We start from the raw sequence: 25,935 nt of genomic DNA, 5'->3' as shown, positions 1-25,935 counted from the left end.
AAAAATTCCATGTCCAACCTTTCTAATTGACTCAATTCACTGTGCCTCGAGCCTCTGCAAATTATTTCTGCTCGCCTTATTTCTCCCCTGGAATCGGTGTTGCTGCATTGTACACGACCATGAAAAACTCCTTTCAACGATGTTTCGCGCGGAAAGTTTTTACGAGGCGAGGTCTGATTTTTACGAGTGGACTCATAGACGCACCCAGCAGGAGGTAAAAATTGAAAACGTCACCGCGAGATTGCATCGAATTTTGAATTTTTTAAAGTTTTTTTTAGTTTTTTTAGTTATTCGTTAGTTTTCTCTTTACCGGAGATGCACTGATAAACTCTGAATTGTTTATAGCCAACACAATTTTTGCTTTTTTCTATGACATCGGTGGGCATGTGGTTCGAAGTAGACACGAAATAGGTTAGTTATAGGTAAAGTGACAGAATCGTGTGAAAATGCTCACCTTTTTTAATTTTTTTATTTCGTGAATAAGAGACGAATTAACATATGCATACAATTGTATTTTAACTAGCGGTCTGATAATCGAAATGATAGACAAAGCGATAGACAGAATCAGGCTCGATATGAAAGAACATATCAATCGGACTTGCTATTAAAAACTACAAGGCGCCATTGGCGGATCGATCCAGCAAATTGACAACATTGTTTTCTCTCCATTTAAACCTATGGAAATGTATCGATTCTTGGAGGGGCCAGGTGCTCCTACAAGGATCGATTATTTAACATAGGTTTAAATGGAGGAAATCCGGTGTTGCCAAATTGCTGGATCCGCCTCTGCAAGGCGCCTATTGAATTTTTGATTGTTCATGGGTGTCGGAGTGAGTACTTTGCCAGGCAATTTTTTGCAAATTAGGCTAGACCAATTGCTGAGTATAATCGGACGAATCTGAGCGTTTACTCGAAAGTATGAAGGGAAAATAACAAAGAAGGGTCTTCAAAATATATTGTTTCTGGTTCAAGCGTTGTGGAGGCCGTGTCTTGCGGTTGAGTCACCGAACTTAAGTGCACATCTATAATTGCGGTCTCGGATGGAATTAACCGTTATTCAGGTGTGAAAGGAACATAGACCCAGAACCGAACACGAGAATATTAACGAATGTGGGTGTCGTATGCGGGTGCCATCGAGCAGCCAATAATTTTACATTTTCACCGAACCAGCTCAAATAGAGGAAAAAACCACGCTGTTGCTACCACTCTGAAAAATAATTGATTGAAACACTGACTTGAAAGAGTGGTAAGTGCATAAGACTGCCCAGTGCATAAGGGGCCCAATGCAACCGAGATTCGATCTCGGCGGTTTACGCATAATTTTCAACGAGGTTGCACATTTTCAACCCAAAGATTCGGTCGATTTGACCCACACGGAGAAAAAACCTCGTGCGTGGGACCCGAAGTTTAGGTCATATGGATCTCTGAAGTTTTCAGATTGAGCATCTGAACACTTTAGGTCCAGCTGTCAAGGTTCGGATCACACATCTGAAACTTCGATCTTACATCTGAAGTACTTCGGATGTGAGAACCGAAGTTTTCCGGATGTGAAAACCGAAGTACTTCAGATGTAAGAGCTGAAATTTCAGATGTGTGATCCAAACCTCAGTAGCTTGACCTTAAGTGCTCAATCTGAAAACTTCAGAGATCCATTTCCGATTATATTGATTGTTAATTCTGTTTATCTTCCATCATAAGGGTTAGTAACTCGCAAGAGTGAATTAAAAGACACTCTCTGTATATACATGGTCTATTGTTAACTTATCTTTTGTATGTACAGTTCTTCTTATGTCTAAGTAAAAATTTACCTAGTTTTAAGTAATTAGGTAATTGTCTTAGCAGTTAGTTGACTTTATCCTTAAGTTTAACTTGTACTCACTTATTCATATTCCTTCACCACCACCTCATTTCATTAGTTGACTAATTCTAAGATATCTATATTTAATAGTAAAGTAACAGTGCTAAATTTGTATATACAAAGATGTGCTCAATAAATAGTCAAAAAAAAAAAAAAAAAAAAAAAAGATCCATATGACTGAAACTTCGGGTCCCACGCACGAAGTTTTTTTCTCCGTGTAACTTTCTTTTTCGGTGTACTCTGTACATCTTGGTTTTTCTTCATTGAACCATATATAATTCGACGCGAAAATCACGGAGACTCGCGTGAAGAAATACATAAATGATAACCGGTTCGACAGTTGAATTAATGATTAAAAAAGATGAAATCCGCGGACGTAAATCCACGTTCGGGTGGGCGAGGCCTCATTCCAGCCTTTACGATCCCCTCCTCCGGGGAGCCGCGATTTTTTGGAGCAGAGCCCATGCATTCTTAATGCCACGGAAAATCCACCCCGTCTCGGCACATTTTTCCAACCGCAGCCGCGAAACGCACCGCCTCAAAACCGCGCATCCGAAACGGTCCAACATAGGGGGTTAGATCGTTCTCAACTGGGGAGCACCCGCGGAAACTTTTAATCAAACAAAGTGGGGGCGAAGACAATTAGAAAATTCCTCCCATCGCACGGGAACGGATAAAGAGCATCCAGGGGTGTATTTGAATTTATATTCGACCCGTGTTGCCGCGTCGGGCCCGCGCGGGGGTGGAAAGGGCTCCGTCGAAATTAGCAAGTGCAAGGGCGTGGCACGGCGGACAACTAATAATGCTGTTTTACAGCTTTCGTCGGCTTCGGGGTCGGGGTCCGGGCCGCGGTGCGGAGTATAGCGCCCCTTCCAACTCGCGTGTAGACGACCCGCTCGGCCACCGGGGACCCAAACCGCAGTCGCCCCGCCGCCGCCGCCGGCTAAATTATTAAAGTTCGCCCGGCTCAAACGCGGGACCTTATTGAGCTGTAATCTTACGACTTCCGTTCCAGTTTTCTTCGTTTTTCAATTAGCCCCGGGCTTTTCGCCCTGCCGAGTCGACGCGTCTGCCGCTTTAATGAATGTGTCGGGTGGTTGATGGGTCAATGCTGACCGCCGGGTCTCCTGGTCGGAGGGTTGTCAAATTTAATCGCGGAAATTATGAGGATGTTCGCGGTAATGCACTGTAATTGCGCTGGTTCCTTTTTGCTGAATGCGATCCATATCATACCCATTGTAAAAATTTTGCTTCTTCATAATTATCTAAGAAATCTCTCAGAATGGCAAATACTTTTTGCTTTCCACTAGAGTACCTGTATAGCGAGAGTATGGACAGATCGCATCATGGAGGGCTTAGGGCCCAAAAGTGCAGCCACCCTTCTAACCAACTTCTAACGCACAAAATTTCACTGCCAGTCTGTAGATTCCAATTCTAACGAAGATGGCTAAGAAAGTACATAAATGAGCGTTCTTCCACAAAAATGAGTAAGTTTATGCAAAAACTAAGTCAAATACGTGCTTTATAAACGATGGCTCGTAACAATTGTATTAATAAATCGCTCTGGATAATTGAAATTCATAGGTTGGCTGCATTTCTGGGCCCTAACTTTATTCGCGGAGGCATCGGTGAAGGCCTGATGGATGTTCGGAGTTTCACATCTGTCTATACTCTCGCTATACAGGTACTCTACTTTCCACCAAAAATTGTTAATTTTAAAGGAAAATAATGGTTTGAATTTTAATATTGTACATAAGTTAAGTATTTTTAAAAGAATAGGAGAAACTGCACGATTTTGAAAACACTGTAATTGCGTTGATTCCTTTTTGCTAAATGCGATCCATATATACTTGAGTACCTTTACAGGGAGAGTATGGACAGCTCGATTTATGTAGCTCTTAGGGCCCAAAAGGGTGACAACGTGAAAAACGAAAATCACCAGAAAAGTGCCGCTGCCAACCTATGCATTTGGAAGACTACTCAATATGGCTGACAGCGCATTACAAAGAAGCGTCTTTGAGGATTAAAACTTTGAAACTGAGAAATCGTAAGGGAAATCAAAGTTTTGTAATTTTGGATCAGTGTAAATAGTCGAAATGTGAAAATTTGTTCCACTGGATAATTCGAGTTCATAGGTTGCCTCCCCTTTTGGGTCCCAAGAGCTACATGACCTGATCAAACTTAACCTCCAAATTTTCGAGAAAGTCGTTCTTACTCTCCCTATAAAGGTACTCCTGTATATACTACTGTGCTAAGGAGGAACGCTATATGAGCCTTCAGAAGCTGCCAGATGCCGTCTGATAACACAAGAATTTTCAAGGAAACTTGTGAAGATTTTTCTTTCAATTTCCTAGAAATTTTACTTTGAAATTTAATTTATAGTATCTGAAAATTTCAAGGAAATATATTCATAAACTCTTCCAAAAAAAAAAAAAAGTTTTTTCAGAGACACATTAGGCAACATCAGGATGTTCATAAGGCGTTTTTCCGCAGCACGGCAGTATTGTACTTACATGAGGAGAGTATGGACATATGGAGTATGGAGTATGGATAATTTTGGATTTTAGGTCGTGGAGGTATGAAACGTAAGAAAGGAATGATAAATTGGAAATTTCAGTGAAATATTTCATGAAGTTTCACGAGGCTGTGAAATATTCATATTATTTAGGGGCTACACTATGCAGCCCGCACTCAAATACGCAAATACAGAAGAAAGTCACAATTTTTATATTTTGCGAAACATGAAAAGGAGCTGTTATTTTCCAATATCTTCCATAAATTTCTGAAATTTCATGAATATTTTACGTGAAATTTCAAGATTTTTCATGATATCTTTGCCCCCTTGCGTGGAGCTTTTGGGACTCAAAAGGACAGCCAACCTATGAACTCAAATTATCCAGAATAATTCACTATCATAATTCGTCGTTTCTCTCACGAAAAAACGTAACTCCCTTCCAATGTTGCCGAATTTCACCTCGCAAATTACATATTAACAAGGAGAATCGTGGGCATTCCTGACTGAAAATTTCACTGAAAATTTTTCTCAGATTATATGCACCATGTCCTTAAGACCCGCCGTTTGTAAAACACGTATTTTATTTTATTTTAGTATTTCATTTTTGCGGAAAACCGTTCGTTTACGAACTTTTTGGGTCTTTGGATTTGATATTGGAATCTGCAGATTGGCAGTGACATTTTCTGTGTTAGAAGATTGACTGCCCATTTGGGCCCCAAGAGCTCCATATTTTGTTATGTCCGTACTCTCCTTATGTAGGTACTCTAGGTCAATGGTGCCCTGCTAAGGAGAAGCGTCGTATGAACATTCGAGATTTGCCAAATAATCACGGATGAAAAAGTTTTATATGAGGAATGTTATACCCATTTTTCCTTGAGATTCTCAGATATTTTAGGTTCATTTGCTGACAGTAATGTTTGAAAAATCGGAAGGGAAGTATTTAAAATTTTCCCAATAAACTCAGATTTTATCATAGTAAATTTGGTAACGCCGTTCATACGACGTTTTTCGGTTTTCCGCAGCACTGCAGGAAGCTGACCACTGGGTCTGCTGGTAGTAGGTTTTCAAATTTAATCCGAACGCAAAGTATAAGGGCGAATTTTCTATGATGAGTGTGGTATGTTTTCCTGTTTTTTTTGTTTTTTTTCAAACGTGGACGTATTATAATTAAAAGGCACCATTGACAGTGTAACTTCCAAACCACGTATCTCTATTTTCAAGTTGCAGATAGTTCTTGCCCTGCAAATTGAAAACTGCTCATGGTCAATTCTTCAAAACTTCCAAGATTTTTCGCCTTTGCGCAAGGAAAATTCTGTGAAAACTTCCGAGGAATGATTTTGGTTATTTACCCGCAATATTACTCAATAATTTACAATTTTACTCTCTTTGACCAAAGTCTTTTTCTCCATAGACGATCGAATTTGTAACTCGATAAATTCTTGCAACCAAGTAACCGATCGGAAAAAAAAAATAAGAATATTTTCAACTGGTCGAACCACGGGCATGCAGACATATTCCAGATAAATCATAAAATTCAAAATGCATGATTTTTATTTTTTATTTAAGTTATATAATTTTTTTCCGAAATTGAGGAGAAGAGTTAAGAAGAGTCATACGACGATTTTGCTTCTGAATTGGATAAAAACTTCTTTTATAAACCGATTATATTTAGTTTACTGGCGATAACTAATTTTCAGATATATTAACTTTTTTAGATTTTGAGAGCAATTTTTTTTAAATCATTTCCTTTTTTCTAGAAATTCCTTTTTATGCAAATATTGTTCCTCTTTCTTCGGGAAATGTTTTATCATCACGCGATTGACCAACACCTTCATTAGGGACGGAAAAAGAAATGTAACAACAGTCATGAATTGTTTGCCTAGAAAATAGCTCTAAAATGATAAGCAAAATGACCTTCTGGTTTATTTATGAACTTCATTCAGGAAACATGCATAAAAGTTGAAATCTCCAGAGGGGCATTGATCTTCATTTACCGTATCAGTCATGTAAGTAGTATAAAAATTTTCTGGTCCTAGGCACTGGATCAAAGAGTTGATGCAGTTCGTCGATCTAATCTTCGGTCTAGCATTTTTTATTTAAAATTTTTACCAAATCATTTTTAGCTAACCATTTTAAGCGTCATTTGTGCACTATTTTTTTTCATTGGAGAGAGCAGAAAATTCAATTTTCTTTACCCATCTCGCCTTTTCTAGTTTAAACAACTCTAGAGACATCGAAATAATCATTACACTGAAAAGCTTTTGAATTTTAAAATTAAATGTTGAGATAGAAAAAAAAACAGGAATATTAAATCTTATCAGTTGAGTTTTTTAAGCAAACGAGTCAAAGTTAGACAATACGTGTAAAAAAGGATGGCAAATTTTATTTCCTATTCGATTTCTCTCTACGATAATAATAATCATGGGAATTCAGCCCAGAACACTGGTGATATTGAAGATTTAATGAATTTAAAAATCAGATGCAGCCGTGAAACTCCGGATTTGTTCTCAATCCTAGCGATTTGTCTACACATAATGTAAGCACAAACATTTCATTACATTATATCCACTGAGAAAAGAGGAATTTACATTGTTTGCATCAGTGAGTTAAGTTCGACTGGTAATATTTTTAATTTTACTGGTAAAATAATTTGACCTTCTCTTATCTTTGGAGAAAATATAACATCGCGAATATATAATTTTTTCTTCTTTTTTTTCTTCTTTTTTCCTTCTTTTTTTTCCAAATTAAGAACAATAGATTGGTTGTTTGGTTGAGATAGTTTCTTCTCGGAACATCAAAAAGCCTTTTAATAATTCATCCTGTAAATTTGGTAGATATTCCTAAAGAATAATAAAAGAGGGCAATAATCAAAGAATAAACCACACCGAGCAACCCTAATTTAGAGTTGTGTTTTTAATAACATTTATAAGGGTCTGTATCGCTTCTTTTTTTAGCAAAAAATTTCAAGTATTTTATCCGGAATGTTTTTCGTTCTACCCATTAATTTTTCTTTTAGTGATCTTTAGAGTGAACTCACGCCTTGAGAGTGATTTAGGCAGCTTATTTTTAGAGAAAGAGTAGTTGAAAGATGTACTGTATCATTTCTGAACAATTATATTGTCAGAGTTTTTTTTTCCTTTTTTTCTTTCAATGAAATGCATTTTTCCATTGAGGATTTTTGTCTTACATTATTGCATAAGATTCAATTTAAATTAAACTTTAGTAGAAGAGTGAAACTTTCAAGACGATTAGATTGTAACCACATTTTATTATGAGGGTACTGCATCATACAAATAAAATCCCAGGAATCAATTCCAAGGAAATTTAAGATGGATTCTTGAGCTTAATTTAAGTTTTAAGTTTTCTAGATTTATAATACATTATTCACTTTCGATCATTTTGTAAGCGTTAAATTTACGTCTCTTTCTCGCATTTTTTACGCAGAGAAGAGGCACAAAGAATCACCATAGTGTTGAATCCGTTTGTCTCCATACGAAAGGTACAATCCTTAGAAGATGTCAGAGCACAGAACATGCGCATTTATGCGAAACATCTATATTTTTTGGAAGTTAATTCTCAATTGACTTTTTCTGTAAAAATGAGTGAATATAACGTTTTAGCTCATCATATGGTTAGTTTCAAAAGTAAACTTTGCCAAACGGGAATGGAATGGAATTGCCAAAGCTCTGACCCGCATTTTAAGTTCAGCGTCTCAAAATGTTCTTTTGGTGATTTTCTCTTGAAGAGGCGCACAGATCAACCTCACTCCTTGAAGTCTGCGCATAATTTGACCCAGTAAGCAATCTCAAAAATGTGGTGATTTTCAGTTTCATACAAGAAAATTTGCAACATCTTGACCAGAGAAACGGGTCTCAGTGCTCAGTCTTCGAATTAAGGATACCGTAATTTTTTTTTTTTTTTCTTTCTTTTAATGAGGATGCATGTAAGTGTTTTTGGAACCGTTCTTTATAGTAAGTAGGGGCAATTCAATTATCCTAATATTAGAAAAAATAAAAAAACATGGAACCGCGTTCCACAGCAAGAATCACTGACTGCGGAACCGTCTCCAGTCTGTAATCGTCGAATTAGGGTTACTGCGAGAAGTTTCCTTTTTATTTTTTCGGGTCAATATTTATGCATGCAAGAGAAAGTAAACTGTCTCGATCTCAAGAAAAATAGTACAAAATTAGGAAAAACAGAAGATGATCCAAAAAACCAACAGTGTCTTACAGCAGGCATCACAAAATAAGAAACGCGTTTCAGTTTTTAGTCATCGAATTAAGATTACCGCAAGAAGTTTTCTTTTTTTTTTGGGGGGGGGGAAGAGATTAATTATTTCGTAGGCACGGTAAATTAAATCGCCTCAGTGTAAAAAAAATATAAAATTATAAAAACAGATGATAATTTAATTTTTTTTTTTATTTATCTATTTGTTCGCGTCTTTATAAGGTATGATGGACAATAAAATCGTTACGTACGATAGTAACATAAGAACAACAAAAATTAGGAGATGACAAAGCAGTCAAACTTCTCCTATAAACTGAAGACAAAGAATACCAAAGTATACTTAAAATTACGAATTATACGAAGATGAAAGAGACGAGCTGGGTGTATCCACAGAGGGTATACCATCATGAGAGGAACGTAGATAATTGACATAGCGTCCCGTAGGACATAGCCTACACAAAATCCAAAGGCCCGGGATGAAAAATCGAAACGAATACTGGGATAAGGGCGACAAAAACCGAGGCTGTTGCGCGTCCGAGCGAATCTACAGGTAGTGCACGGATCGATCGGCTAAAAACCACCCCCGAGAACTTTTGACGAGCCCTTGCGATCACGAGCCCGACCCCACAAACGGAACATATGTGAAGGAAAGGTGGATTTCGAACTTACCCAGTCTGGAAAAGCTGGCAGGCGGCAGACGGGAATCGAACTGGCGAACTGGCGAACTGGCGACCGCCACACCCCGAGTGAGAGACGAGCAGGACCCCTCTCGGAGCGCCCTCCGCGAGTCTGCGCCCTGCGCCGCGCGCCCCCGGTCGCTTCCCCTACGAAAGCTCGCCTCCCCTCCGAAAGCTTCCCCGGCCGCCGCCGAGCGACTTTATCGGGTTGTATTTCGAAAAAATTAAGCGTCCCGATGAGAGTGTTGACACGTTACTTCTTCCCGTCTTTTAATGAGGCGTATTACTGAATTATCCGCGGTGGTCCGGGCGCCCCTCCCTCAGCGCCCTCCTGAATATGGAATTCTTTTTTTTAATTTCCAAGTCGAGTTCACAGCTAAACGCTCGTGGGCTAGCAACTTCTGAGGGAATGCAGCTCAATAATTTTTTTTTGCTTGTTAGTCTGCCAGTTGCGCTGCTATCAGAATCGTGTTTTGATGCTAGATTCTTATGGATTAGCTAAAAAATAAAAGCAATCCAAACAGTAATGGAAATGTTGCATGTGTGAGGATTTTGCGATTTGACTGTTGATTCTTATGTAAAAGTTCGCGAGGAACACGATGGTGCCACTGGTTTTCTCTTAAATCATCTCCCTAGCTCAAAAAAAGCTCTCAAGTTGAGGCCAAAATGGAGGGGATGTCCCACGCTATCCTGAGAGTCCACTTCTACATCAAGACAAACTCTCCATGCAAAGATAGGGAGCAAATACATTAGCACTGATGCCGTGTTTTCAGTTTTAGAGTCCCCAAATAAAGTGGCAGCCCTGTCAATGTATTTGCTCCCTATGTTTGCATAGAGAGTTTGTCTTGATGTAGCGGTGGATTCTCAGGATAGCATGGGATATCCCCTCCATTTTGGCCTCAACTTAAGGGCTTTTTTTGAGCTTGGGAGTTGATTTCAGAGAAAACCAGTGGCACCATCATATTTCTTGCGAGCTTTCACATAAGAATTCATAGTCAAATCGCAAATTCTTTAGACATGCAACATCCCCATTTCCAAGTCGAGTTCACGGCTAAACGCTCGTGGGTTAGCAGCTTCTGAGAGAATGCAGCTCAATAACTTTTTTTTTTTTTGCTCATTAGTCGGCCAGTTGCGCTGCTATCAGAATCGTGTCTCGATGCTAGATTCTCATAGATTAGCTAAAAAAATAAGAGCTGTTCAAACAGCAACTTTCTACGTTGGATATTAACCGAGCTGTCGCCCTTTGAAAAGTCGGATTTTTGACGCCATACACCGCGGTAGCACAAACTACGTTATGCGCAACCACGGTTGATGACGTCAGAAATCGAGTTTTCAAGGCGCGATATTCAGTTAATATTCAACGTAGAAAGTTGCTGTTTCGACGGATCTTATTATTTGTAGGTAATCTTTTACAAGAATAAAGAATCAAAATACGATTCTGTGACCAGCGCAACTGACCCGTTCATTAACTATCTCAACTAATAAACTACACTGAGTCAGTTGCGCTTTACAGTTGGACTGCATTTTGCAATTTGAAACTATAAATTTTGGCTCTTCTGGAAAAGCACTTATGTGCATAGGGACACTAATGGCACATACGTTGTTTTTAAACCGGGCTAGGATTTATAGTTCCAAATTGCAAAATGTAGTCCAGTTTATCTCTTCAGTCGAAGCATGCATCGACTGTTTTACCTCCATTAAATTCCATTAAAAATATCGATTTTAGGTGAGCCAAGCTGCTATACCAAGAACCGATCGATTTGCTAACTTTTAAAAGGAGGAAAACGGTGTTGCCAACTTTCAAAGCCCCCTCTGACTCAACTACAAGTTTTCAATGCATGTAGAATTGTAAAGCACATGTTTATAAACCATCATCAGATGGATTGCATTTTGCAAAAAGGAACCACGAGCATTGTAATGTTGCTAAGATTGTTCAACTTCTTTTTCTTGGAAGAAAAACCTGATTATCCATTGACAGTTTCTATTTTACCGCTGAAAACTGTGAGTCTAAGACAAAACTTACCATGCAAATTTCATATTTTTTCATGATTTCAGTTATTTTACTGCGAAGGATGAATTTGTACAATCTTAGCATCATTGCAATGCTTCTGGTTCCTTTTTGCAAAATGCAATCCAAATGTTGTTCAAATTGAAAGGTCACTGAGCTGCAATGGGAATGAATAAAATAATGGCAGTTAATGAGTTCTATGATATCTGTTTCCAAACAATGGAATTTTAGGTCCATCAGGAGGAAAATATTTCTAATTTTTAGGCGGAAGTTCTTTAGCGCTGAAAAGGCGCGAAGATTCAGCTCGTCAAAGTCGCGGAACGTCGAAAGGAGAAAAGAGCTTTAAATGCACCCGGTCAAAGTGTTGTGTAATTTTGAACGAGCCGGTAAGTATAGCTCCCGATGAAAAGAAGGAGTTTAATTGGGTCTGATTTGTTTCCCGGTATCCGCCCAAAATGGGGACACACAGGTGAATTTGGGTTGAAAAGGAGCCCCCTCCCTCCTCCCTATCCGTCCTTTCAGGACGTGAATCGAATGCACAAGGTTGGCATACTGTGTGATTAAATGCACGTATTTCACAGACAGTACTTATAGAGAAGGAGCATGGACATTTTGGTGCCGCACATTTTTAATGATCGGTCGCGCAAATTGTGTCTTAATGGACACTATCGTTTGATTCCTTCTAAAGAGCCTTCTACGTATGAAAGAATCGTGAAATATACTATTTTAATGTGTAATTAATTATTTTAATACTGATTTTAAGCCGTATAATAAAACACGTCTACTAATTGCATCTATCTAAAAAAGAGAACAGTGCAGTGCACCAGATGATGGATTTTTCGTAAAAGGGTTGACAAAAACGTCCTGAATCCTTCGACCAATCAAAGCGTTAGATTACTAACAGTCATAAGAGCTTTTCCATAGCCAAAGGGTCGTATTCATAGTCATATTTAATCAATTTTTTATCGAAGGTCCTTAGGAAGACCTTCTTAGGTTTACTCTGTATTAAAATAGGTCTTTTAAATAGCATCATGAAAAGTAAAATTTCTACAAACCCAGGGAAAATTAAACAGTAAAACATTGGGAATAGATCCTTTTGAGGGATGATAGTGATTTGCAATCATAAAACATGAAAAATGCAAAAGATTTATGTTTGTAAAATATTGGTAGTTTCAAAATAGATTCGTACCTTAATACCTTTAATTTTTTCAAACCTATAAAAAAACCTTTTTCATGTTATGCGTTTTTTTTTGAAGTGCCATAAAATCATAGAATCTCGTGCAAAGACCCATTTCTAAAGTTGCTCCTATTGAATTTAAGGTTCGTAAAAATTGTGTTTTTCATTATTCTAAGGCCTCCTTAAACCCAATTTAAAAATACACGTCTTCTAACGGAAAGGTTCCGTTTAGCGAATCGGCTTTGAGTAAATACGGACCTAAAATTCGTAGATCAATCAAAGACCATTCCAGGTTTCCCTCACTGAAAAGTTACGAACGGCCAAGCTCCCTTAATTCAAGGTGTCCCGAGGTGAAAAAAGAATATCTCCACAATTGATTTTTGGGATGAACTTAAGACTTTTTGTGTTCCCAAAAATCTAACCCATTAAAGTTGCAGCCCCCCGAGGTTTAGCCCAACAATCAGTTATTTTTTGATTGTGTGACGACAGTATGATAAGATTGAAAATGCATGATGTCACTTCTATCTTCTTTTACAGGCTGAACACATTCCTGACCTAAAAAAATCGAAATCATATTTTAAGAGGGCTTGGCTTTTTTAGGAAAACGCTTTTGCACAAGAAAGTCCCATTTTGATTCCAGAAGTCGATTCCAAAACTATTTCCGCTTAGCTTTCGGACACCCTATGCAGGGTGGCAAAATTCCATGAAAAATAAAATCTTGAAATTTCACTTGAAATATTTCGTTTAATTTCAGAAAGTCATGAAAGATTATGGAAAATACCAGTTTCTTTCCATGTTTCGCAAATAATGTAAAAATTGTGACTTTCTTCTTTTTTTGTGTGTTTGAGTGCGGGTTGCATGCTCTAGCCCCTGAAAAATATGAAATATTTCACAGCCTCGTGAAATTTAATGAAATATTTCACTGAAACTTCCAATCTTTCATTTCTCTCTTACGCTTCATGTCACCCTGACCCTACATCGGTTCCTAAATCTGCGTGGAGAAATACGCAGATTTTTACCACAATTCGACAACGTCGATCAGAACGGTGGCGCGATACCGCGACCACCCCGGCGCACGCAAAAACCACTCAAGTTCCAACGGTCGACTCGTTTAGATGCGCGGTTCTTGGTCGGTGACAGATCGGTGTTCCGACGGGGCCTTTAATTAACCTTTTGATGTGACGAACGACGAGGGGGGGAGGGGAGGGTCCCGGGCTGGGAATATGATGACTGAATTACAAGCTTTTGATCGCCCTTTGGCCCGATTTTCGACTGTCTCTTGCCATCTCCACGCCAGCCACCGAATCAACGACGGTCGCCCAAGTTTTGTCTTGCTTGAAAAAAATGAGGGAAGAAGGCATCTCCCCCTCGAAAATTGAGGCGTTGGGCTCAGATTAGGCATTGCTAGGCTGCGGTGTTTCAGAATCTCCACTGCTGATTTGGTCACCTCTCGGCAAAAGTATCATGAGCGCCATGCGACGTTTCAAAATCATCGTCACATAAGAATTTGTGCATGGAATTTGAGTATGAGAAAATTATTGATTATGAGCTCAGCTTGCCGTGAATAATTGGCAGTGGCGTGGCGTGAATTGCGATGTATCGATTGTTATGCTATTTAAACCTACGGTAAAGAATCGATTGTTCAGGTGTTCGCTGCGAACACCCAGTTTATCGATCCTTTTCCATTGGTTTAAATGGCAAAACAATCGATATATCGCAATTCACGCCACGCCACTGGTCAATAATTAGAATCAACAAACGCTTCATCCGGAATAAGAAAATCAACGACAAATTGTTCATGATTGACCTAAGTTGACAGTTCGATTACAAATAATTCACTCTTTATTGTGAGAAATCGGTTAAAGAACTTCTTTCAAAATAATAAAAATTGATATCGATATTTCGATCATTTTGTGTTTTTGTCGTATTTCAGTCACTCGAGAGTTAATAAATTAACAAGGAAAAAAAACTAACACGCTGTTCAATCAAAGTCTATATGGAGCGAGATAAATATGGGTCATTCCACGTCAACTGTGCCAGGCTCGGAACCCGACCCCCTCCGATTTGGCTGAAAATTGGTATACGGGGTCTTTACATCATTATAAGAAACTAATTTGAAGGTTTTCCCATCCGACGCCCCGTTCGCGAGATATCGACCCCCAAAGATGGGGTGAATTTTAGCGATATTCAAAAAAAGCCCGTTTTAGCGATTCTCATTTTCTCGACTTCCCTCTCTTTGACTCTTCATAGCGAGACTCTGTATCAATCCATCATACTTTGAAAGAGTGTTTTCTAGACCAATTTTTTATGTAAATTCTGAATATGCCATCGAAATTTAGCTAAAAATTATTTAAATGGCCGTAATTTAGGATTTTTTAAATTTACTATTTTTTCGCCATTCAATGTTCAAACTGAATTATCTAAAAAATAGTCGCTCCGATTTTCGATTTTTTTTTTATACTTCAAGCTTAAGATATATACTTTTGGTTGATATACTTTTTTCAATGGTTATCGGACGGTTAAGGGCCTAAAAAAATTCAAATAGGCCAAAAAAGGTCAAAAATTGGTAAAAAAAAAAGACGATTTTTTACATTTTAATCCAAATATTTCGATGATGAACACTTCAATTAACGATGTTTTCCCCCAGTTTACCCTCTAAGATGTATAAAATCAGACTATCGACGCTTTCCATACATTTACCGATCGATTAACGGCCTGATGGAAACCGGAAACCGACCGAAAATCCTCGAAATTGACGCAAAAAGACGATTTTTTCACACAGTAACCGATGCTTTCCATAGATTGTAACTGCAATTTCCAATTTTCTCTCTCTATTTCAACCTTAAGGTATATACTTTCGAGTAATAAACACCTACTAACGTGCATCGATGGGGTACGGATCTAAACGGAAATGAAAACCGGCCGGAAATGCTCAAAAATGACGGGAAAAGGCGATTTATTGCATAGTCAGGGAAGCATGTGTTCGAAAATTACGTCCCGTTTGTACGTTTGTGATGCAAGTTTACTCCTTCATTTTGGTCCCTAGAATGAGAAAATCTTTGGTGGACTATCCGATTTTGATGCCAAGGCCCCAAAAACAAGATGGCGGCCAAAATGGAGGCTGAAATTGAAATGTTGGTGAAACGGCACAAAACGTCAAGAGAGGTGTCGATCCTCATGTTTTTTGAATCGTAGATTCCAAAAAAATTGTCATACAGACCCCTCGACCCACGGAAATGCCCAAAATCCAAGATGACGGCCGATTTTGGCTCTTTAGTGGCTAAAACGTCAAATGAGGAGCAAAGAGAGGAGTAAACACTCCAGATATCCGTTTTCGAGGTCACCGATTCCAAAAAAAGGAGAAAAAAACATCTCATGCCAAATGGTACTGATTTGGACCATGCAAAGGCCGAACTCGGCAGTCATTCTGATTAGAGTGTTCAGGAACACTTTAATCAAAATCATTTTCCGAGTCAGTTTCTATAACTAGCATTATTCGTTTTTTTTTTAGGACCGGTACCCCTGCAGAGTGTGGATAAATTTGTTCTCAACTGCAAAATAAAACTATTCCGATGTGTTTTGAGCCACTGATTCTGAAAATTGCGTTTATGGCACAGTTGACGTGGAATGACCCATATGTGTTTTCAAATTGATAACTATTCGTGGTCTTAGGTAGGTGTTTTGCCAATACGGCGAATTTAAGGCGAACTTTAAATAGGCGATATCCATCCAGCATTTCACAATTCAGGTTCAGAAGCATACTCGTATGATGAGCGTGAATTTTTCAATAAATACTTTATGTCTTATTTGCATTTCCAGATAGATGTGTTGCCTTTCCGCTGGATTGAAGGCGAACTGCAAAAGCGCGATATCCTCAAACAAGAGCTGAACCTGGCTTAGTCGCAGCGCGCACAACGTTATAACTGTGCGTCACTTTGAATAACTTACTGTTCCTGATTCTTTAGTAGATTTGTGAAGTTTTGGAAAATATTTTTCTCATTACTGATGGCAAATTTGAGGAGACGATTTTTTACCTACAGGAAAGATCAAAACCTTCCTTTCGTGAGGCACATTGGCCTTATCTTATCTAACGGGCTCACTCTGTACTCATCCAAATATTTGGATGGGAACTTGCATTATTCTCAAGAATCTTTATATTAAATACTTCAAAAAAAATTAATGGTAACATGAATTATTAGCGCGAAATGAAATCAAAAGTTTGACTCTTCTCTGCAAGATCTCGTGAGAGTTCAGTAACTAAATTACTTATCCAAGCGAGTTGGAAATAATTTCATAAAGCATGACCTTGCGCCGGTTTTCTAGAACATTAATTCGCCCAGAACAAACAAAAAAAAAAGTCTAGAATCGCAAGCCTCCAGTTTCTTTCACGGATTTTGCAGTCGCTAAAAAATAAAATCCTCCAATTTTAGGAGCTGTGCCCGTTTATTCTCACTGATACAAATTGTATCGTACTCTCAAGAGGCATCTCGTAATCACAAAAACAAACGGAGCCGCAGCTTTAGCTTTTCAAACGTATTCAAACTATTTTCTCGATTGTTTCGATAACTGCGTCTACAGAATTGAATAATAAACCCGCAGAGAAGCAAATAGTGAACAGAGTCTCAAAATCCATGGGGTTAACCGTGTCAGCACATTAGACCAAATTTTAAATTCGCAAGAGAGGGAATTTCTGGTTTTTATATTCGATGCTTCACTCGTCTGTTTTTGCAGACGTTGGCGACGCGAACCGTTTTTACAGTGGCAACAGTTATACACTGAAAAAAAATGAATCTTTTTGCCGCCAAGAAGTATTTTTTCTTAAATTATGCTGCTTAATATAAACAACTGTTTTGCTTAACCCAAGCATTATATTTCTTGTATCAAGAAAAATTCAATTTAAATCAAGACAAAAAAATTATTGGCGGCAAATTCAAGAACCATTATTCTTGAGCCAAGCACCTTTTTTTCAGTGTAGGTTAAAATCATTGCGTTGAAGAATTTACAGGTGTCTGAAATTTGATGGATTTCGTGTCCGAGTGGAAACTCCCAAGTGAACTACACACGAAGATACCCTCGGTTTAAAAATTGAGCAATTATTGGAAGAGATATGACGAAATGACGTAATATGCTAAAATGGATCGCATTTAGCAAAGAGGAGCTAGCGCGAGTACCGTGTTTTCAAAACTGTACAACTTCTTCTTTTTTTAAAAAAAAATAATATATGCACAGTATTTATATTTGCACGGTTATTTTCCTCAAAAATCAACAATTTTTGGTGAGGAGCAAAGACTATTTGCTATTCTAAGAGATTTTGTGGATAATTATAAAGGAACAGCATTTTTACAACACTGTAAACGCGATGGTTCCTTTTTGCTAAATGCGATTTAAATATACATATGTGATTAAATGAGAAATGCCACCAAATGACATCACTAAGCGGAGGCGATTGATTTTTTTTCACTTTCAATAATCTATGCTCATACTGTTTCCCACATCAGAACACAATTATATACAATACTGCGGAGTTCAAGGACTCTCAGATGAAGCAATACAAAAGTTGCGTGCAAATTCTCAATTGGCCGCACCTGTGTTCTACGTACCCAACTTCAAACAGCCCGCGCATAGTTGAATCGTACATAGTCAAAAATTTCCGCGTTAATGGTTACTTCGATTTAATTTTTTTTTCGGTTGGTTCGACCAAAAGGACTTGCTTGACCTACCAATTTCTTGTCCAAGCGATCAAAAAAAACCGTAGGTTACTCTGAGACATCTAAGGATAAAGCAAGTGTCACCTATTTTACCGACGTAAGTAGGACAGGCCAAAAAAAAGTTGAGCCAAAACTTGATGGCGAGTAAATGAGGGTTCTTATCTGATTTTGAATTGTATACATACATGGCCGGATTAAGGGGGTGGCCACATGGGCCGCGGCCCATGGCGGCAAATTTTGCGATTTTTTTAAGTGAACGTATAAGCAAATCGGATTCAGAAAAAAAATACGAATGAGAAAAGGCGAAAGAATCTCTCATTTCCTGAGAGAACAGTAATTTCGCATTGCGTCAAACACAATGCGTTCAACACAGCTCGACGTGAAACGCCTACAAGACTGTGGGAATACTTCACGCATTGCGTCAAAAACAGTGCGGTCAGCAGCGGTTGACGTGAAACGCACAGCGCCTACAAGACTGTAGAAATACTTCACGCATTGCGCAAAACATAGTGCGGTCAGCGCGGCGCGGCGGCGGAAGTTAAAATTATTAAACCACTTTTACGTTTGTTCTTTCATAACTTTTTCGTTCATTTCTCATAAATGGAGGGCCTTGTCCACACAGAGATAGGTATACGGAACTTAATTTCGCGCAGAGTTCCGTGAAATTTTGCTGGTAGTGTTGACATAGGGCTTTCGCAAAAAATGTGTGCAACACGAATAAACGCATCTTATGCACCCCTACCCCTCCGGCACGTTTACTTGATGGTTTTTATTGATGTTTCAAAACGAATGAGAAGGAGGCGGCAAAATACAGGCGGCCCATGGGCGGCAAGTAGGTGAATCCGGCCCTGTATACATATCGTAATCTTGAAAGATATGACATTTTTCTAAACCACGACTGATGAAGATGGAACTTGCGCGGACATGTCAATCAAATTCGTGGGGCAATGAAAAAAATAGAGGGTTTTGTGCGGAAAAGGCATACCTCTATTAACACAAAATGTAGGTCACTTTTCCTTACCGTGTGGAAATTTCTCTCATCCATCCAGCAAAAACGCGGGAAGCGCATTATGTCACGAATCATAACCCGAAACCTCTTTTTTGATCTCCTGAAAGGCAATAAGGAAGGAGAGCAACCAAGGGCGAGTCGTGAACGGTCGAAAATCGATATTTCCCCACTTGAGGCCATGATGAAGAATCGATTATTAAGATGTTCGTCGCAAACACCCTTTTTATCGATCCTTTTCCATAGGGTTAAAAGGCATATCGGTCGATATATCGCAAAACACTGGGAGCCGCTCTCCTGACGCTCCGTGGGAGAAGGCGTTTTACATCCCGGAACATCAAGGCCGAGCGTGCGTTTAAATTGGTCGATGCTAAAACCCAACACCCCCATTTTAAAATGAGCTTTGAGCTCGATTAGAAAGCTCACAGTATACGGTTCACCAGATGATGGAAGTGCGCGATTTCAACATCAACAGATTCATATTTATTTCAGAGGACGGTGGATGAATCCCTCCCTCAGAGGGGGTGGGGTGGTTCTCCGCAACCGGGTACAAGGCGCGCCCCTCGCCCGACCCGGAGACCCGGGGACGCTTTTTAAGCCCACCAATCAGGTTCCGAATCATCCTCGATTTATTTTTGATTTTTTATTCATGTTTGCTCTGTTTCGAGGCCCGTTCTTGGGCGCGCTTTTTTTTTGACAGGAAAGGGCACGGCCTTGAATATTTTACAGCGGTGCACCGGGCCGTATGATTTGCCGCGCATCACAAGTGGAGGAATATCACAGATTGTATTTTTCCCGAAGTGGGCGTGTTGCTACATTTCCTGCAGGGAGAAGGAGTGTTGTGGGATGGTCAGATTTAGAGTCCCTTTATACTGAGAGTCAAGACAACACCCCCTCATGGAGTCACAAACGGGAATAAAGATTACACAAATTGAACGTTTTTCGTAATCTTTGGTCGGCCCATTCTCAAATTCCTTTCGCCGCTCCTTCTCTCATTTCGTTTGTTCCTTGCCGAACTCATAATTCCCTGGTCCATTCCAGATTATAATCTTTGCAATCGGTGAAAATGTAATCTTTATTCCCGTTTGTGACACTGTGAAGGCCTAAAATACGGGGACCAATCAGAAATGGATTCACATTGTCTTGACTCTCAGTATAAAAGGACTCTAGTCAGATTGACATAGTGGTCCAGAGTCAGTCTGAACGTGCTGCCGTGCTCAGGGAGAACGTCGTATGAGTCGTCAGGCGTTGCCAAATTTCCTTCGACTAATCAAAAATTTTAGGGAAATTCGTGAGTATTTCTCCTCTAATTTTCCGGAGGTTTTCGCACGTAATTTGATGTGTAAAGTCTGAAAATTTCAAGGGAAAATTTTTGTAACTTTCGTTAAAAGTCAATATTTCCGTAGAGGAAATTTGGCAACATTCGAATGCTCATACGGCGTTTTTCCTTAGCACGGCAGTGTGGGTCAATGGGTCCCGGTTTCGAATCTCGATAATAGCGAAACACCGATGAGTCGGTCCGCAGAAACTGGTTCAACCCAGCTTTAATCACTAAAGTAATTCTAAGTCTCACTATACTGTTCGGATTTTGAACAACACCATATGAACCTTCAGATGTTGCCAAATCTCCTGCTTTAAGTGCGGATTTTCCGGGAGACTTATGGATATTTTCCCTCCAATTTTACAGTGAGTTTCATTCACAAATTGATTTAAAGTACCTAAAAATTCCAAGGATATTGACAACTTTTCACAAAAATACACATTTTCTTGGGGACACTTTGCAAATTGTTATTGTTTAACAGGCGTTTAATCTTAGCAAGGTAGTTTATACCTATGCTTGTGGTGTGCCACTATTGTAATATCTAAGGATAATAAATATAAAACGCGACTTCGGAGATTCCTAGGGGCAAAAAACCGCACGTCTGGTTGTGCGTTTCACGCGATATGATTCGAGGCTTTCAAACGACTTCGTGCTACAACAATATATTTTGCGCGATTTCAGAGATTTCAAGGGGTCCGGATACGGCGATGTGGTGGTGCGATCCCTGCGATATGATTCGTGACCTTTAAAGGACTCCATGCCAAGGATGTATTTTACATGATTCAGGGGATTTTGAGGGTCACAACACGGGCCATCCGGTTGTGCGTTTCACGCGATATGATTCGTGACTTTAAAAGAACTCACTGCTGAAACATTTCAGCATGCTATAGTGATAAGAAGGCACAAGGTTTGTTTTGTTTTGATTCGAAAGTTGACGAATGGAATTTGGGAATTCCAATATGGCAAATCCCATGCATACTGTGTTGCCGCGTTCATGAATTGATGCATTTTAGGTTGAAAACCAAAGACTTAACTTTAAATAATGAAGATAGTAGCACTGACTAAGGAAAACCCTTTGTCACTTTCAAACTAGAACATCAGACGGATAAGGAAATGTTATTATCTCGGGATATCTTTCCGTATTTCCCGAGAGAAGTCCATCGGAAGTTGGCAACCTCTAATCAGCCCTATGTTAACGATGTAATAAAGCAACGGCAAAGACCCAAACTTCAACTTTAAATATCTCTGATAGTCGCAAAAAGTCGGAAAATCTTTTTGGCAGGATTAAAGTTGGATATCTGAAGATTAAGAAAATGTTAACCACCCAGAGCATTTTGCGTTTCAAGCGAGAAATCTTCATTTGAAGTTGACTCCTTTTTCCCGTGTATTTCTCATGGGCCAGTGATTCTCGACCGATTTTCGTCCATTTTCTACCCAAATTTGATAAAGTTTTGGGCAAAAAATTTGAAAATGGACCATCATTGTGAGTCAGGAATATCATGAAGGTGACAAACATCCAAAAAAAAATTTAAATGTCGAGTTTTGAAGAGATGAAGGTCATTTTTGGGAGCGCCAGCAGAATGGGGAGAACGAAACGGACATTTTATATACACCTTAACAATAAAAAATATTAACGTGAAGAATTCCTTTTTGTTTCTCTCCTGTAAGGGGGAACTATTTTCTAAACATCCAGATCTTCAGAGCGTGAATCGCCTTATTCATCCACCGAGCCTTTTTAAATGAAGTTGTGAAGGATGATACTGAAAGGGCCGTCAAATTGATGCAAAAATTTATTAAGAAAGTTGAAAGTGAGCAAGATTTCAAGATTTACTACGAGTATCGTCTCACTTCACAAACAATGTTCATAAAATATCCAAAAAAATTCTAGCTAATGACATCTAAAAATTTTGATAAGCTTTGACTTTTGTTAAACTACCTAATATTGCTGTTGTTGCCAAAAATATGTTACTACGCAAGTTGGACGATGGTACGCTGAACTAATTTCATGCCGAAGACGTTTTTAAACATTGAACAATTTATATTAATTTTTAAGAGCCTTATCAGAATTTAAATTGTCCTCCCTCTGAAGAACAACATTGAGTCTCCGTTTCGCAATAACAGCGAATCAACAACTCGTGTTTAGCCTTTTATTTTCATTTATTTATTTATTAATTAATTTATTTATATTTTTATTTTTCTTTGTTTCCAGTTGAGCATGAGAAGTTAATATTACGAAACGCCCCGATTCTTTTTTTTGTCTTTGTTTGCAGCCTCTCCATCGTTGCTTCCTGCACTACGTTTAGCTGTGTATGAGTACATGCTCCTCACTCACAACCCGCGCGCGTCGTCGCGCGCGGCCGGCGGGCGCGCGATGCAAAGCTTGTCTCGGTCAGCCGCGCGCGGCTCGACTTCCCGCCCATTTAAGTCGATTTTCCGGCAGAACGATCAAAGATACGACCAAACGGACCAAATTTTTGCCTTACAGGCGTTAATTCGTCAATTTCACCTAGGATAGACTATCCACTCTACCAGAAATGAACATTTTCGACTGACGCCCTTTAGGGCGCTTGAGAGAGTCCTAAAAAATTTTTTAAAATTTTTTCCAAAAAACATTCCTTATTTGTACACTTCATAGCACGTTTTGAGACCTGGGGAGCTTAACTTTTCTCAAATTTCAAAAATAAGGGACACCCTAATACACACGCACACCGCTCGATTTCGTCTCTTGCATTCACTCCAGGGAAACACTACTTTTCAAATAAATTTGAGGCCAGCAGCGTTATATGCTTAAAAAATGGCCCCCTCACTCGATCCAAGCGGAAAATTTCACTGAACTAGTCCTCCAGTTATCGTAATATTGTCAGAATTGTCATTTACCTAACTCTGTATGAGCACTAAGTCTACCGTGACAGGGAGGAGAGCCTGCAGTAAGTGTGAAGTGTGCCTCTGTATGAGCCATGAGTATAACTTACTTTATGTGTCTCGACGTCCATCCCAGCATGCATTTACACGGAAAAAAATTAAATGTTGCTTTAGCATTTATAATGTTAAAAAATGTGCGAGAAGATTTATATGCTGTTTTTACATCAAACAAATTCTGACTTAACTACGATCACAGTTAAATGAACATATTCAAAAGTAAAGTTAGCATTTTTAAATGTAAAATCAGCATTTGAAACATCTCGCACAATTTTCCACGATTATAAATGCTAAGTCAACATTTTATTTTTTCCGTGTACTGCTTTCTTCGCTATCACGGCAGAAGAGTTGATAGACGTAGACTTTTAGAAAAGGAACCAGCATATTCCACGTAGGGCAATATAGTCGCATCTGCCAACTTCTGCACGCTCGCAAAATTATGTTCTAGAAAAAAAAATGTTAAAAAAAAAAAAAAAAAAAAAAAACATAAGGTCAACAAAGGTTTGCAGAAAAAGGTGCGAATCAGCTGGTGATAGAGTGAGAATCCACTCTCTTGTGCGATACTGCCGTTTCGTTGCAAACGACATCAATTTTTGTGTGCAATCGCATTTCTCGTTCCGTGAAAATATGATGACTTTTGCTGCGCAGGTGGCATCATTCAGTTCATTTGAATTGAATTGCGTCGGTGAAACCTCCGTACCACGTATCTCGTTTGCGGTGTTTAAAAATATCCGCTCTCGTTTTATTTTTTTGAGAGAGAACGAATCGATATTATCTCTTGAAATTTTTACAGGGTTTTTTTCCGCATGGAGATGAAAAAACACAGAAGTTTCCAAAAATTGACTTATAGTAGTTTTCCATTTGAAAAGTGAAGTATGACATCAAGTCTACCACATTGCAAACCGAGATACGTGGTCTGGTACTTTCAACTTCCATCTTCTATCTTTCGAAAAAAACTCGATTTTGAGATTTTCGTTCTTGTCTCTCACCTCGGTAGCATGGCAAAGGTGCTCCTTTTTTTCCTCGTGCGTCATACGTTGAAAAAATCGTCATAGTTCACAATTGTACGTTAGAATTTTCTGTTTGAACCGATGTTTTTCCCTCATTTTACCCGTCATCATCTTCAAAGCATTGGACCAGTAGCCAGTGTCGGAAAACGAAAATTGAAATACTTACATTTTTCCTCATCACAATAACACGTTGCAACCTACAGAACGTATTGGATAATTTGCAGATATAACCTGTAACAAATCAGCCTTTTTTTTTTTTAGTCGACCCATACACTGCCATGCTAAGGAAGAACGCCGTATGAACATTCGAGAGTGTCCAAATTCCCTTCAATGAAATGTTTATTTTTACGAAAAGATATCAATGTTTTTCCTTGAAATTTTAGGGACTCTGTATGAAATTACGGACGAAATAATCTGAAAAAATTTGAAGGAAAATATTGATAAAATACGAGGAAATTCGTGTTTTATCAAAGGAAATTTGGCAACGCCTCACGGCAGTACAGCTCACTTGCCAAGAAAAGGAATGTCTTCTGGAATTGGACCACTCAACTTTTCACAATAAGTTTTAAAAACAAATTATTTTTTCAAAGTGCAGGATCTTTTTCGACAAACATATAAATCCAAAGCAAATGAGACAAACTTTGGTGAAAAATGTACCGCGTTTAGCAGAAAGGAACCAAGACTTATCGGCTATTGCCAAATTTAGATGGGCAATTTAATTTTTTACCAGAGTGGGTCTGTGCGAATTCCTTTGAAAATTTTAAGGAATTTATGCAAAAAAAAATTCACTGAAATTTGTACAAAAATCCGCACAACCATTTTCGTGTAAAAAATTGAATTGCCCTATCAAATTTGGCAATGGCTGATGTGGCTCGGTTCCTTTCTGCTTAGCGAGGCCCAATTTGTCTAACAATGTGCCAGATTGTAGTTTCTTTGTAAATTTATGTAACATTCACTTACGTTGATTTTTGTTTCTTCGAGAAGAAAGTTTGAATCCGCCAATTCCCAATATGTTAATTTTAACCACAGTTTCTTCTCAGTGCGTCATCAAATAAGGATCCTTAAACTTGTGTCTTAAAAAAAGGATGCTTGTACTCTTTCAAAAAATGTAGAATAACTGCAGGGGAACGCAGAAACGAATTGTATAGCCTATGACACCGGGCCACGCTCATAAAAATGAAAATGAAAAAAAAAAAAAAAAAAAAAAAAAAAAAAAAAAAAAAAGTGAAATGAAAATGGAAAAAGCTAGAAGGAAAACTCAACTTCAGAATCCATCGAATAAAACAGATTCGCACCTTCGTTTGAGCATCATAAAATATTGTATGCTTGCAAGAGTACGAGCCCTTGTTTGCAAATCGGTGCAGAAACTAGTGGCTCCGTCCACCAAACAGTCCTTAAATGCCTGCAAGACGGCGTAAAAAAGAAGAAAAAACATCGGTGCATCTCGTGCAACGCCGATGAGGTTACCTAATGACAATGGAAATCCACATTTCTCTTTTTTTTCCTTTC

General features: G+C 38.7%; 1 long non-coding RNA gene across 1 annotated transcript in view; it reads right to left on the bottom strand.

The window, feature by feature from the left end:
- The window catches only part of LOC140225688 (uncharacterized), a 91,373-nt gene extending 82,028 nt beyond the window's left edge, over positions 1 to 9,345 (bottom strand). Inside the window, exon 1 of the long non-coding RNA XR_011900663.1 lies at positions 9,270 to 9,345. This is a non-coding gene — a long non-coding RNA (uncharacterized lncRNA). The remainder of the gene's footprint in view (positions 1 to 9,269) is intronic.
- Positions 9,346 to 25,935: the final 16,590 nt, after the last annotated feature.

The sequence above is a fragment of the Bemisia tabaci genome, chromosome 10 (genome assembly GCF_918797505.1).
Source record: "Bemisia tabaci chromosome 10, PGI_BMITA_v3".
In the NCBI taxonomy this organism is placed as follows: Eukaryota; Metazoa; Arthropoda; class Insecta; order Hemiptera; family Aleyrodidae; genus Bemisia; species Bemisia tabaci.
Note: the sequence above shows the minus strand (reverse complement) of the source record. Positions and strands in the feature narration are given on the sequence as shown.